The sequence below is a fragment of the Giraffa tippelskirchi genome, chromosome 9 (genome assembly GCF_054371585.1).
Source record: "Giraffa tippelskirchi isolate mGirTip1 chromosome 9, T2T-mGirTip1v1.2.pri, whole genome shotgun sequence".
NCBI lineage: Eukaryota > Metazoa > Chordata > Mammalia > Artiodactyla > Giraffidae > Giraffa > Giraffa tippelskirchi.
The window spans coordinates 84948599-84961597 of NC_137283.1; the positions used below are offsets into that span (position 1 = coordinate 84948599).

The 12999-nt window shown below is 38.4% G+C and overlaps 1 protein-coding gene across 1 annotated transcript in view; it reads left to right on the top strand.

Annotated features, from left to right (window-relative positions):
- LOC145521682 (uncharacterized) overlaps positions 1-12999 on the top strand; it is a 253574-nt gene that overhangs the window by 233037 nt on the left and 7538 nt on the right. The window contains exon 10 of the mRNA XM_081530497.1: positions 907-1010. The gene's annotated coding sequence lies outside the window, so the exon portion shown is untranslated. The remainder of the gene's footprint in view (positions 1-906; positions 1011-12999) is intronic.

Here is a 12999-nt window from a genome sequence, read left to right on the forward strand (position 1 = left end):
CCTACTTCTCCTTTCTTTGTAGCTGGTAGTGCTGAAGCCCCGGGATGCCTCAATCAAAGCCCATGTACAACTTGGCAATAAGCGTAATAAAAGAAGTACACAGGTGTTGAGATAAAAAGCAATCATTTACAGTTGAGATTAGTGATGAAAATTTGAGTTTCTCTCTCCTTGAAACCTAGAACAATGAGGACATGAGTATTGGAGTCACGGTCACTCTTTCTTGGTTTAGCAAAAGGGAAGACTTGGGTAATGGGGAAGAGGGCTAAAATCAGGTGGTGATTGAATTCATGGAAATTTCCCCTCTTTATTCCTGAGTGAGATCTTCCTGTTTGTTAGCATGCTCACACACTTGTACTGTTCTTTCTACACAAGGACTTCAAAGAATCAGGCAAAAAAGAGAGAGATGCCTCATTGCCTTGTTGCATCATGTGCTCATTTCCTTCCAGAAAGTATGCCAAGAAGAAAACCATGAAAAGAGCTCATGGCAGTTTCTTATACTAGATCCTTAATCACCCACAATTTGAATTGTATATAAATATAACAGCAGTAAGCATAATTTAATTCTAACATCCAATTACTTGCAGCAGTATTGTGCTTTCATCTAACAATCCCAACGTGCATATATACCATTTTATTTGCAGTTGTGCTCAATGCCATCTGTCAGACGCTCATGGCTCAGAGCGTTTGGGCCTGTGCTGTCCACTCTCACTCCTGCTGCACCTGTTCTTGTGCTTGGTCATCATACAATTTCAGTCCTCTTATTCCCACCTCCTCTCCCCAGCCTCGCAAGCATTCTGTTCCCCACAATTTCTCACTCATTAGTTTTCCCCATAGATTTTTAAAAATTAAACTCTTTGATGATTCTCTCGTGGAAGTTCACATCCTTTCTTCTTTCTCTTGTCGCAGCCATATCCTTGAGATGTTATCTGATGACAAGGTTTGTGACCTTTATTTTACAACATAAGGCATTGATGGAAAATGCACCATTGGAAGTAGGACTTCAAGATTTGGTGAGCTCTTTATTTACAAAACCGAAAGACCACAGATGAAGAAAACAAACTTATAGTTACCTGAGGGGAATGGAGTGGGAGGCGTAAAGTAGGGGGATGAGATTAACATACACACACTACTGTATATAAAACAGATGAGCAAGAAGGACCTACTGTATAGCACAGGGAGCTCTACTCAATATCTTGTAATAACCTATAAGGGAAAGATCTGAAAAAAAGAGTATACATATATATAAAATACTATATATATAATGTGCATCTAATATACATTATATAACATATATGTTATATATAAAACATGAAACATTATGTAAACTTTTAATACATTATATACTATGCAATATATATCATATATAATATATATCTAATATATAACAAATATCTGATATATATTAGATACATATTGTATATAAATTATAAAGTATGTATATCATATATATGATATATAATATTTAATATATATGCTAGATATAATAACACATTATGATTAAATAATATATAATATATGATTATGTAATCATATAGGTTTAATATATTATATTTCACATAATATCATACAGTATATAATATATATTAATATATTGTGTAATGTACAAAATATACATTTCCCCTTCAAGGATCACTGCCTTGTTGCGGTGAAGGGGCTTGTGTAACTCAATGAAATTGTGAGCCATGCCCTGAAGGGCCACCCAAGATGGATGGGTCATAACAGAGAGTTCTGGGAAAACATGATCCACTGGAGGAGGGAGTGGCAAACCACCCCAGTATACTTACCATAAGAACCTCATGAACTGTATAAAAGGCCAAACCGATATGACACCAAAAGATGAGTCCCCAGGTCTGAAGGTGTCCAATATGTTACTGGGGAAGATCAGAGATTACCAATAGCCTTAGAATGAATGAAATGGCTGGGGCAAAGGGATACGACACTCAGCTGTGAATGGGTCTGTGATGAAAGTAAAACCTGATGCTGCAAAAAACAGTATTGCATAGGAACCTGGAGTCTTAGGTTCAAGAATCAAGGAAAATTGGATGTGGTCAAGCCAGAGATGATAAGAATAAATATCGACATCCTAGGAATCAGAGAACTAAAATGGATGGGAATGGGAGAGTTTAATTTAGATGACCATTTTATCTACCTCTGTGGGCAAGAATCCCATAGAAGAAATGGAGTAGCCCTCATAATCAACAAAAGAGTCTAAAATATAGTACTTGGGTGCAACCTCAAAAATGACAGAATGGTTTAGGTTCATATCCAAGGCAAGCCATTCAACATCACAGTAGTCCAAGTCTATGCCCCTAATATATAATATATATTAATATAATTTATATATGTATATATAATATACCTCAGTTCAGTTCAGTCTCTCAGACATGTCTGACTTTTTGCGACCCCATGGACTGCAGCACGCCAGGCTTCACTGTCCATCACCAACTCTCACAGCTTACTCAAACTCAGGTCCATTGAGTCGGTGATGCCATCCAACCATCTCATCCTCTGTCATCCTCTTCTCCTGCCTTCAATCTTTCCCAGCATCAGGGTCTTTTCCAGTGAGTCAATTCTTTGCTTCAGGTGGCCTAAGTATTGGAGTCAGCTTTAGCATCAGTCCTTGCAATGAATATTCAAGATTGATTTCCTTTAGGATTGACTGGTTTGATCTCCTTGCAGTCCAAGGGACTCTCAAGAGTCTTCTTCAACACCACAGTTCAAATATACATAATATACATTTAAATATATTTATATATTATATAAGAAAGACATAAACTATATATATAATATATAAAATATATATATTTACAAAATATATTTGTATATATAACTGAATCATTGTGCTACAAAACTGAAACTAACATGACAATGTAAATCAACTACACATCAGTAACGAAAGAAATAAACATGAAGCAAAGCAAAAATCTTGAGAACTCTACAATTTATTCTACAATGGAATGCAAACTGAAGACACTCTATTTGGAAGAAGTTGTAAGAGTACTGTAGTTGCTAGCCAATATAGTTTTTACTAGGTAGTACCTTTTAATAGCCATAAAGAACACATAACATGAGATGTACTCCCTTAAAAATGTTTGATGTGTAAAGTACCATATTGTTAATGATAAATATAGTGTTATACAGAAATTCTCTGGGATGCTTCATCTTGCATAACTGAGACTCCCTACTCTTTGAACTGCAGCTTCTCATTTCTCTCTCCACCTAATCTCTAAAAACCACTATGCTACTTTTTTTCTAAGAGTTTGACTTCTCTAGATGCCTTACACTAGTGGAATCACACAGTATTTAGCCTTCTGTGATTGTGCTATTTCACTTAGCAGAAAGTCCTCAAGATTCATCCAGGCTGTAGCATATGGCAAGATTTACTCCTTTTCTATAAAGAAATAATAGTCCATTATATGTCTATATCACATTTTTTTTTTGGATCCATTCATCCACTATTGGACATTTAGGTTCTTTAGAACAAGAATGTTCTCTGAATCACTGCATCTGAAATTATCATTTTAAAATAGGTCAAAATAGTTGAATATCTAGTGATTTAATAATATAGATCAATATATTATACAGAAATTTAGAGACTTTAATTATAATATGAACTCAAAAATACTAAAGTGCATGCTGCTCCATAGTAAACTTGATATTTCTTCCTCAGTAGTTAACACTTTTTTTAACCAGCAAGGGCAGTGGTTCTCAAACTTTGCTGCGCATTAGAACCGTCAAAGGAGCTGATACAAGTACCAATGCCAAGAATGTCCCCTAGGCAGACATTGGTATTCTTTCATGGCCCAAGGCGATTCCAAAAAATGTACCAATATTTGAGAACCATTTGATGAGGGGATTATTTTGCAAAGCATTCTTTATATTTCATTAAAGTACGCAGTATGAACAGTGATTTCATGTAATCAATTCAGATTTTCAGAGAAGATTTACTCTTTCCTTCATCTCACTGTTCCAGAAGGTGTGTTGCCAGACATTCATCCACTTCTAAGGGAAAGGGGAAAGGGAAAGGGAAGTCGCTCAGTCGTGTCCGACTCTTTGCGACCCTGTGGACTCTAAGCCTACCAGGCTCCTCCGTCCATGGGATTCTCCAGGCAAGAATACTGGAGTGGTTTTGCCATTTCCTTCTCCAGGGGATCTTCCCGACCCAGGGATCAAACCCAGGTCTCCCGCATTGGAGGCAGACGCTTTAACCTCTGAGCCACCAGGGAAGTCCCACATCCACTTCTAATCAGACAGGATAATGTAAGAAGAAGACACAACACACGTAGCTCTGGGTCACATTTTCCTTTGTTTCCTTTCACATTGTTGCCCTTTGCTTTCCTCCTGGGAAACCAGAGCAATGATAATAATGGGACTGCCCAAGTGATGGTAAAGAACCTGCTTGCCAGTGCAAGTTAGACTTCAGAGATGTGCATTTGATTACAGATGAGGAAACTGTAGTACAAAGAGGCAAAGGCAATTAACATGGTGGAAAAACAGTTCTATATTGCAACCTAGACTGTAAAAGGCAGTATGAGCTGCCTTTTAACTGAAACAAGAGTTTACTTTTTGTTTTTTCTTTGCCTTCATTTAGCCAAAGGAGTGTGCTTCATAGCATGACATAAGACACCTAACTTGTACTTCCCTGGTGATCCAGTAGTTAAGAATCCACCTGCTTATGAAGGGGACATGGATTCCATCCCTGGTCCATAAAGGTTCCACATGCTGCAGGACACTTAAGCCTATGTGCTACGATTACTGAGCTCACATTCTAGGGTTTGGTTCTGCAACAAGAGCAGGGTGCTTGCACCTCAATGAGAAGCCTGTGCACCACAGCTAGAGAGTAACCCTGGATTGCTGCAGCTAGAGAAAGCCTGTGAGCAGCAGCGAAGTCCCAGCACAGCCAAACAAAGGTAAATAAAAGATGCCTATCTTATCTCAACCTCACATAACCTCATGAACTTTAGAAATCCCATCTTTGAATTACCCTTATTAACCATGCATCATGGCACATTTTCATTAAACATACAAATTCCCTTAATCCAACAGGGCAGAGTATTCATATCCATCTTTTCTTCTTTTATTACACTTTTCTATAATTTCTTAATCATTTTAAGGAACATTCAACATAGCGTTAAGGAATCTGGAGGCATGTCAGAACAGGTTCCTGGTGCTTTCCTTTCCCTCATTTGACCATTTGTGTTGACACAAGTGGTTCAAGTCACAAGCTACAGGCTCCAGTAATTATTGCTTCTCCATAGTGAATTGGTCTTTGCTGTACAGAGTTTTCTTGGCTATATCATTTTTACTTCCAGTGTCTGGCATCTTGTTTATATTCTTATAAAGACACAAGTTCCCAAACTTTATTCTGCAGAACACTATTTCAGTGAGATTATAATGGGGCTTCTATTTTAAAAAAAAGGATTCTATATCTGTGGTTGGGTGAATGTCAGCTTTCCAAAGATAACCACATCCAAATCCTTGCAATCTATGAATATGTTACCTTACATGGCTAAAGGGATTTTGCACATGTGATTAAGAGATCATTCTGGATAATTTTAGTGAGCTCAATATAATAATAAGGTTCATGTAAGAGAGGGACATGAGGACCAGTGCCCAAGATGTGACAGTGGAAGCAGACGCACATAGAGAAAGATTGGAAGATGCTACCTTCCTGGCTTTAAAGATGTATGGTGGGGCCGTGAGCCAAGGAAGGCAGGTGGCCTCTGGAAGCCAGAAAGGCTACAGATAGATTTTCTTCTAGAGCCTCCAGAAGAAACACAACCCTCCTGACACATCCTGGACTTTAGAGCTGTAAACGAATAGCTTTGTATTGTTCTAAGCCACTGGGACTTTCCCGATGGTGCAGAGGGTAAAGAATCTGCCTACACTGCAGCACACACAGGAGATGTAACGTGGATTTGATTCCTGAGTTGGGAAGATCCCCTGGAGGAGGAAAATGGCAACCCACTCAAGTTTTCTTGTGTGAAAAATCCCTTGGACAGAGGAGCCTGGTGGGCTACAGTTCAAAGGGTAGCAAAGAGTTGGACACAACTGAGTTCTAAGCCACTGAAAGTGAAAGTGAAAGTGAAGTCGCTCAGTCGTGTCCGACTCTTTGCAATCCCATGGACTGTAGTCTATCAGGCTTCTCTGTCCATGGGATTTTCCAGGCAAGAGTACTGGAGTGGGTTGCCATTCCCTTCTCCAGGAAGCTTGTGTTAATTGGTTATAATAGGAAACTAATTTAGTTACCAAATAAGTTTGGGAAATGTTACATGCTTTATTCTCTTTCAGGAAATTCATAGTGTATATTAATGCAAAATGTCAATGATAAATATGAAACTTGTAGTAGAATTGAAATAATTTTCTCTTAGAAAAAGTAACTTTTGTGGAGAAAGGACTTTGTGACTAATTTCAATTACTTGGCTAGATTTTTATTAAATAGTAACCGGGTTCAAATCCAATAAGTACCAGGTATTGTTGACTAGTTCTACCAATGGACTGAGAAGCACCTTGAGCACTGAACTGGCAGGAAACAGGCATACAGTCTGGCCCTTCCACTCATTTGATGCATTTTAGTCATTGTATCCTCTCTGTGTTTTCTGTTCATATAAAATGGGAGCCCTTAGATAAAGTCTTATTGCTTGCTTGTATTATTATTCACTTTGGATGGACGATGCTTTATAAATATTTTTTTTCTTGTTTTGATAAAAAGACTGAGCACTTATATTTCATTTTATGGTGCTGCTGGGGTTTAAAATAAAAATGTATTTAAAAATTCTCTATTATGAATTATACTCTGAGATATGTTTTATTTTAATTTGTTTATTTTTAATTGGAGGATAATTGCTTTACAATATTGTGTTGGTTTCTATGATATATCAACATGAATCAGCCATAGGTATACACATGTCCCTTCCTTCTTGAGATAATAAACACTATAATTTATATTCTAGGGAACAAAAGATGCTTTGATATATCAATTATTAGAAATTTTGAGTTTTGTTTCCATCCTTTTATATATAGCATTACCGATGTCCCTGGTGGCTCAGATGGTAAAGAATACACCTCAATGCAGGAGACCTGGATTTGACCCCTGGGTTGCCAAGATCCTCTGGAGGAGGACATGGCAACCCATTCCATTATTCTTGTCTGGAAGATCCCCATGGATATAGGAACCTGGTGGGCTACAGTCCATGAGGTCTCAAAGAGTCAGACACAACTGAATGACTAAGCACACACACTCAATGTCATTTAAGTGAACTGTATTATTTTTTTCACTGGTTTTTGCACACATTAATTGGAGAGAAAAACCAATATAAAGGTCAGATGCTCTTTAAAACATTTGTTCTTGGAATCAATTTCTGGCTAGATTTATAGATTTACTTTGTTACATTTTGTTTTTTAAAAAATGACCTTTCTTGAGTTATTAAAATATATTTTTTTCTTGTTTATTGTGGATTTCCTTCAGATGACATGCTAGAATTAAATTTGTTTCTTTGGCATTCCAAATAGTTCTCACTTTGGAATATCTCATTATAGGACTGAAGATACCACAAAAATAAAAGGAACATAAATAATCCAAAACAAATATAAATTCATCCTATTGATTATTTAAAAAAAAAAAGATTAACTTCCTATTTTAAACCACATACACAACAAGGTGCTGATGATCTACAATATCCTTGCTTTCAAGATGCTTATGGTATTATTTTCAATTCCAGTTTTCTTAATCTTCTTTGACTTTTATATTTGAATCTCAGGGATTTGTGTTAAAAGGACCTCAGTGTTTTGTTTGCGCCCTCCAAGAGTCTGTTTCTCCAGTCCTGTATAAGTTCTGTAATTAAATCCCACTGGCCTCCAAAGTCAAATTCCCTGGGTGTTCTCAGTCCCTTTGTCAAATCCCCAGGTTGAGAAATCTGTTGTGGGTCCTAGAACTTTCTTAACAGTGCAAGAATTAATTTGGTATAATTGTTCTTCAGTTTGTGGGTCCTCTGCTCAGCAGATCTATGGTGGTGTTAAACGTGAGCTCCTCCAAGAGGGCTTATGCCACACACTGTGTGACCCAGGTCTGCTGCACCCAGAACCCCTGTCCCTGCAGCCAGCCACTGCTCACCTGTGCCTCTGCAGGAGACACTTAAACACTCAAAGACAGGTATGTCTCAGTCTCTTTGGGGTTTCTGGGTCCTGGTGCACACAAGGGTTTGTTTGAACCCTTTGAGCTCAAGCTTTGATTTTAAATGTGATTTCGGCCCTCCTACCATCTCGCTTGCCCTCGGATGTGGGGTAATTTTTTGTAGTGGGCTCCAACATTTGCCTCTCAATGGTTGTTTAGCAGTGAGTTGTAATTTTGGAGTTCTTGCAGGAGAACATGAGTGCAGGTCCTTCTACTCCACTATCTTGTGTGGGGGAAAAAAAAAAAACACCTTGTACATACCAGGACTCAGAAGAAAGGAACATGACCCCACAAGAGACTGACCCACACTTGCCTGTGCATGTCCAGGAGTCTCCAGCAGAGGCATGGGTCAGCAGTGGCCTGCTGTAGGGTCAGGGACACTGAGTGCAGCAGGGCCTACATGGGGCCTTTTGAAGGAGGTCGCCATTATCTCCATTACCTCCACCATAGTTTGGCCTCAGGTCAAACAATAGGGAGGGAACAGAGCTCTGCCCATCAACAGAAAACTGGGTTAAAGATTTACTGAGAATGGTCCCGCCCACCAGAACAAGACTCAGTTTCCTCCACAATCAGTCTCTCCCATCAGGAAGCTTCCGTAAGCATCTTATCCTTATCTATAAGAGGGCAGACAGAATGAAAGCCACAATCAGAGAAAACTAATCAAACTGATCACATGGACCACAGCCTTATTTAATTCAATGAAACTATGAGCCATGCCACGTAGGGCCATCCAAGATGGATGGGTCACGGTGGAGACTTCTGACACAACGTGGTCTACAGGAGAAGGGAATGGCAAACTGCTTCAGTATTCTAGCCTTGAGAACCCCATGAACAGTATAAAAAGGCAAAGAGATAGGACACTGAAAGATGAACTCCCTGGGTCAGTAGGTGCCCAATATGCTACTGGAGATCAGTGGAGAAATAACTCCAGAAAGAATGAAGAGATAGAGCCAATGCAAAACAATGTGCCGTTGTAGATGTGATTGTGATGGACATAAAGCTTGATGCTGTAAGGAACAATATTTCACAGGAACCTGGAATGTTAGGTCCATGAATCAAGGCAAATTGGAAGTGGTCAAACAGGACATGGCAAGAGTGAACATCAACATTTTAGGAATCAGTGAACTAAAATGGACTGGAATGTGCAAATTTAATTCAGATGACTGATATACTACTACTACTATGAGCAAGAATCTCATAGAAGAAATGGAGTAGCCCTCATAATCAACGAAAGAGTCTGAAGTGCAGTACTTGGGTGCAATCTCAAAAATGACAGAATGATCTCTGTTTGTTTCCAAGGCAAACCATTTAATATCACAGTAATCCAAGTCTATGCCTCAATCAGTTATGCTGAAGAATCTGAAGTTGAATGGTTCTAAATTAAAAGATGCTTGTTCCTTGGAAGAGAAGCTATGACCAACTTAGACAGCATATTAAAAAGCAGAGACATTACTTTGGCAACAAAGGTCTGTCTAGCCAAGGCTATGGTTTTTCCAGTAGTCATATATGAATGTGAGAATTGGACTATAAAGAAAGCTGAGTGCCAAAGAATTGATGCTTCTGAACTGTGGTGTTGGAGAAGACTCTTGAGAGTCCCTTGGACCGCAAGGAGATCCAACCAATCCATCCTAAAGGAAATGAGTCCTGACTATTCATTGGAAAGACTGATGCTGAAGCTGAAACTCAAATACCTTGGCCATCTAATGTGAAGAACTGACTCATTGAAAAAGACCCTGATGCTGGGAAAGATTGAGGGCAGGAGGAGAAGGGAACGACAGAGGATGAGACAGCATCACTGACTCAATGAACATGAATTTGAGCATACTCCAGGAGTTGGTAATGGAGAGGGAAGGCTGGCGTGCTGCAGTCCATGGGGTTGCAAACAGTCGGACATGAGTGAACAACCGAAATGAACTGAACTGAACTTTTGACTAAAAACATTTACAAATAAATATGCAAAAGCCCAAATTTAAAGATGGCAACTAAGAATCGAATTGTTCTAAATGAACAATAATCAAGTGCAATTTTCCCTAGAAATTCAGAGATAGTGCAATGTCAATAAATCTTTAAAATAGTTATTCATGTTAATAGTACAAAGAAATAAAATATATACTCTCAATATAAATTAGACAAAGTTTGATAAAATTCAACATCTATTCCTGGTTTGAAGAAATTAGCAAAGAATTATTGCAAAAAGAAAAAATATACTTATCCTGTTGAATTAATAACCAACTCACTGCTTAATGGTAACTTAATAGAAATTTTCTCATTATAAGGTATATGCATATACATCAATATTTTGATGATATATAGAACCTGACTCTCACTTTTTAGGGATTTATCATATAAAGATGGATGTATGAGATATTGTTCATGATGTGAATGTAAGATAGTAAATAAACTTCTGTATTTGGAATTAATGTGATCAGTCATTTTTCCTTCTAACAGGCAAGTGTTATACAGCCATTAATCATGATGACTGAGGGTTCCAGTTAAAGTTGTTGAATTGAACGCACACTTATCTTTTCCACTTTATGAAATGCTATTGAAATGACGAACAGAAATAAAGCCAACTTTATAAACACAAGTACAAAGAAAATAACAAATAAAAAATAAATGGAAAAGAGAGTTCCATGAGTTTTTGAGTGAGAGAAGGTGGATGGAAGAATGATAACTGTCCTGATAAACTGGAGTGAGGGGAAAGCTACTCTTCCTCCCGAGACTCTTCTGTTGATTAGTGAGCATGTTCACTTCACAGAACCCTGAGAGGCACCAAGTACCACAGAACTTAAGGGTGTCATTGGAGCTGAGAGGCGATTTCAACATTTGCACTCAGAGTGAATATACATCCATTCTTCCTCATAACCTGCCTCACTCCAACTCCCTGGACTACTTGCAGATAGCAGATTCAGAAAGACATCTTTCTGGAGAAATTTTATGAGAGTAATTCTGGACACAACGATACAGAGAAAAAAAATTAGAAATGAGGCACTGGGAGGTACAGGGGGATTTAGTGAAAATTTGCAGAGTGACAATTTCTGCAGCTTACTCCTTAGATGCCAGTGTGCAGGCCCATGCCCATTATGCTGAAGAGTGGATAGTTTCCCTCCAATCCATCCTAGAGAATAAATGTCTAGACATTTATGCTTGTGAGTCACTGATGAAAAAGTGGCCACAACCCTGTTACAGTAAGTCTTCTACATACAAACCTTCAAGCTGCACACTTTCCAAGATGTGAATATGCATTTGCAAGTCCAATCATGTAAGTTAGTTCACGTGTCTGGCATGCATTGTTACATGCATGCATCCTCTACAAGTGGCTGGGCTTTTGTGTACTTTACTGTATAGAATACAGTATTGTACAGTATTGTTGTTTCAAGCCCAGGATGTCTGGAAGCAAGCTTAAAAGCAGAGATGATATAGCAGCAGCTGCTAAGAAGTGCCAAGCAAAAATGATGGAAACAAAAGTGAAAATAATTGAGAGAATGAAGTGAGGCAAAAGATGGAATTAGAGGCCCAGAGAAAGGACAAAGAAAGACAAGAGGAAGAAGAAGTAATGGAAGAATTGAAGAGATTTATGACACAGGAAATGGCAGAGGATTTTCTTTATTTGAGGAGACACTGTTAATTTTGAGGCACAGGACCTTAATGTAGAGCAGTATATGAAGGCTGCAACGGTCGTTCAGAAAGCAGTCCAGTGCTACCGTGTTCTCTATGACAAGAACAAAGAGCTGCTACTCAGACATCACTGAATCTTTCTTCAAGAGGGTAGATAAAATTGAATCCAGCAAGGAACCAGAATCTGTGCCATCAACTTCCATGTATCAGGCATGAGTGAAACTGCAGCTTGCCCTCCATCTCCTGCTGCTGGTGATCCTCCAGCTCTCCCATTTCCCACCTCTTCTCCGTCCTCCAGTCAGTAACTCTTCTTGCCTGTTCACTCAATACCAGTCACTATATGCCAGCTACTGTACAAACTGCTGTACTGTTCAAGTTATGCTACTATAAGATTAAAAATGTTTTCTTTATTTTTGTTTGTTTTTTATATATGTATTGTTTGTGTGAAAAGTCTTGTAAACCTCTTACAGTGCAGTACTGACTGTGTTAGTTGGGTACCCAGGCTAACTTTGTTGGATTTATGAACAGATTGGGCTTATGAATATGCTCTTAAAATGGAAATTGTTTGTATGTAGGAGATTTACCACACTCTTCTTTGATACACTCTAAGACACATAAGAAGAAATTTCAGAATCCTCAGTGCAAAACTAGCTGTATAATTTGTGGATCTTAACACAAAATGAAAATTAAAGTCCCTTGGTCAAAAAGCAGGAAAAAAGTGTCATTAAAACTTCTAAAATATCAAACGTTTTCCTTCATTCCACAATATCTCTATCTCAACCTGTCATGATGTTTTTCACTGGTATTTAGCAATTTACTTGAGCTGAATGTGGTGATGGACGTGATGACATTGGCAGTGTGAACGCAAACATTCACAGAGGTCTAGGGACTCTTGCTGTAGAATTGGGCAGGTTTCCTCTGCTGCTTACTACCAAGGAGTAGTGTCCAGTGAAGGATGGTCAAGTCAAACCAGGAGATCCCTGGCACAGACAAAAGACTGTTATTCAGGTTAAACATTTGATTTCAAAATTGATAACAGATGCCAGAAGGAAATGAAGAAATACCTTCAACTTTCTCAGTGAAAATCATTTTCAATTAGAACTTCATCATTGACCAAATTATTGAGTATAAACAGAACTGTTGTTGTTGTTGTTGTTCAGTCGCTCAGTTGTGTCTGACTCTTTGCGACCCCATGGACTGCAGCATGC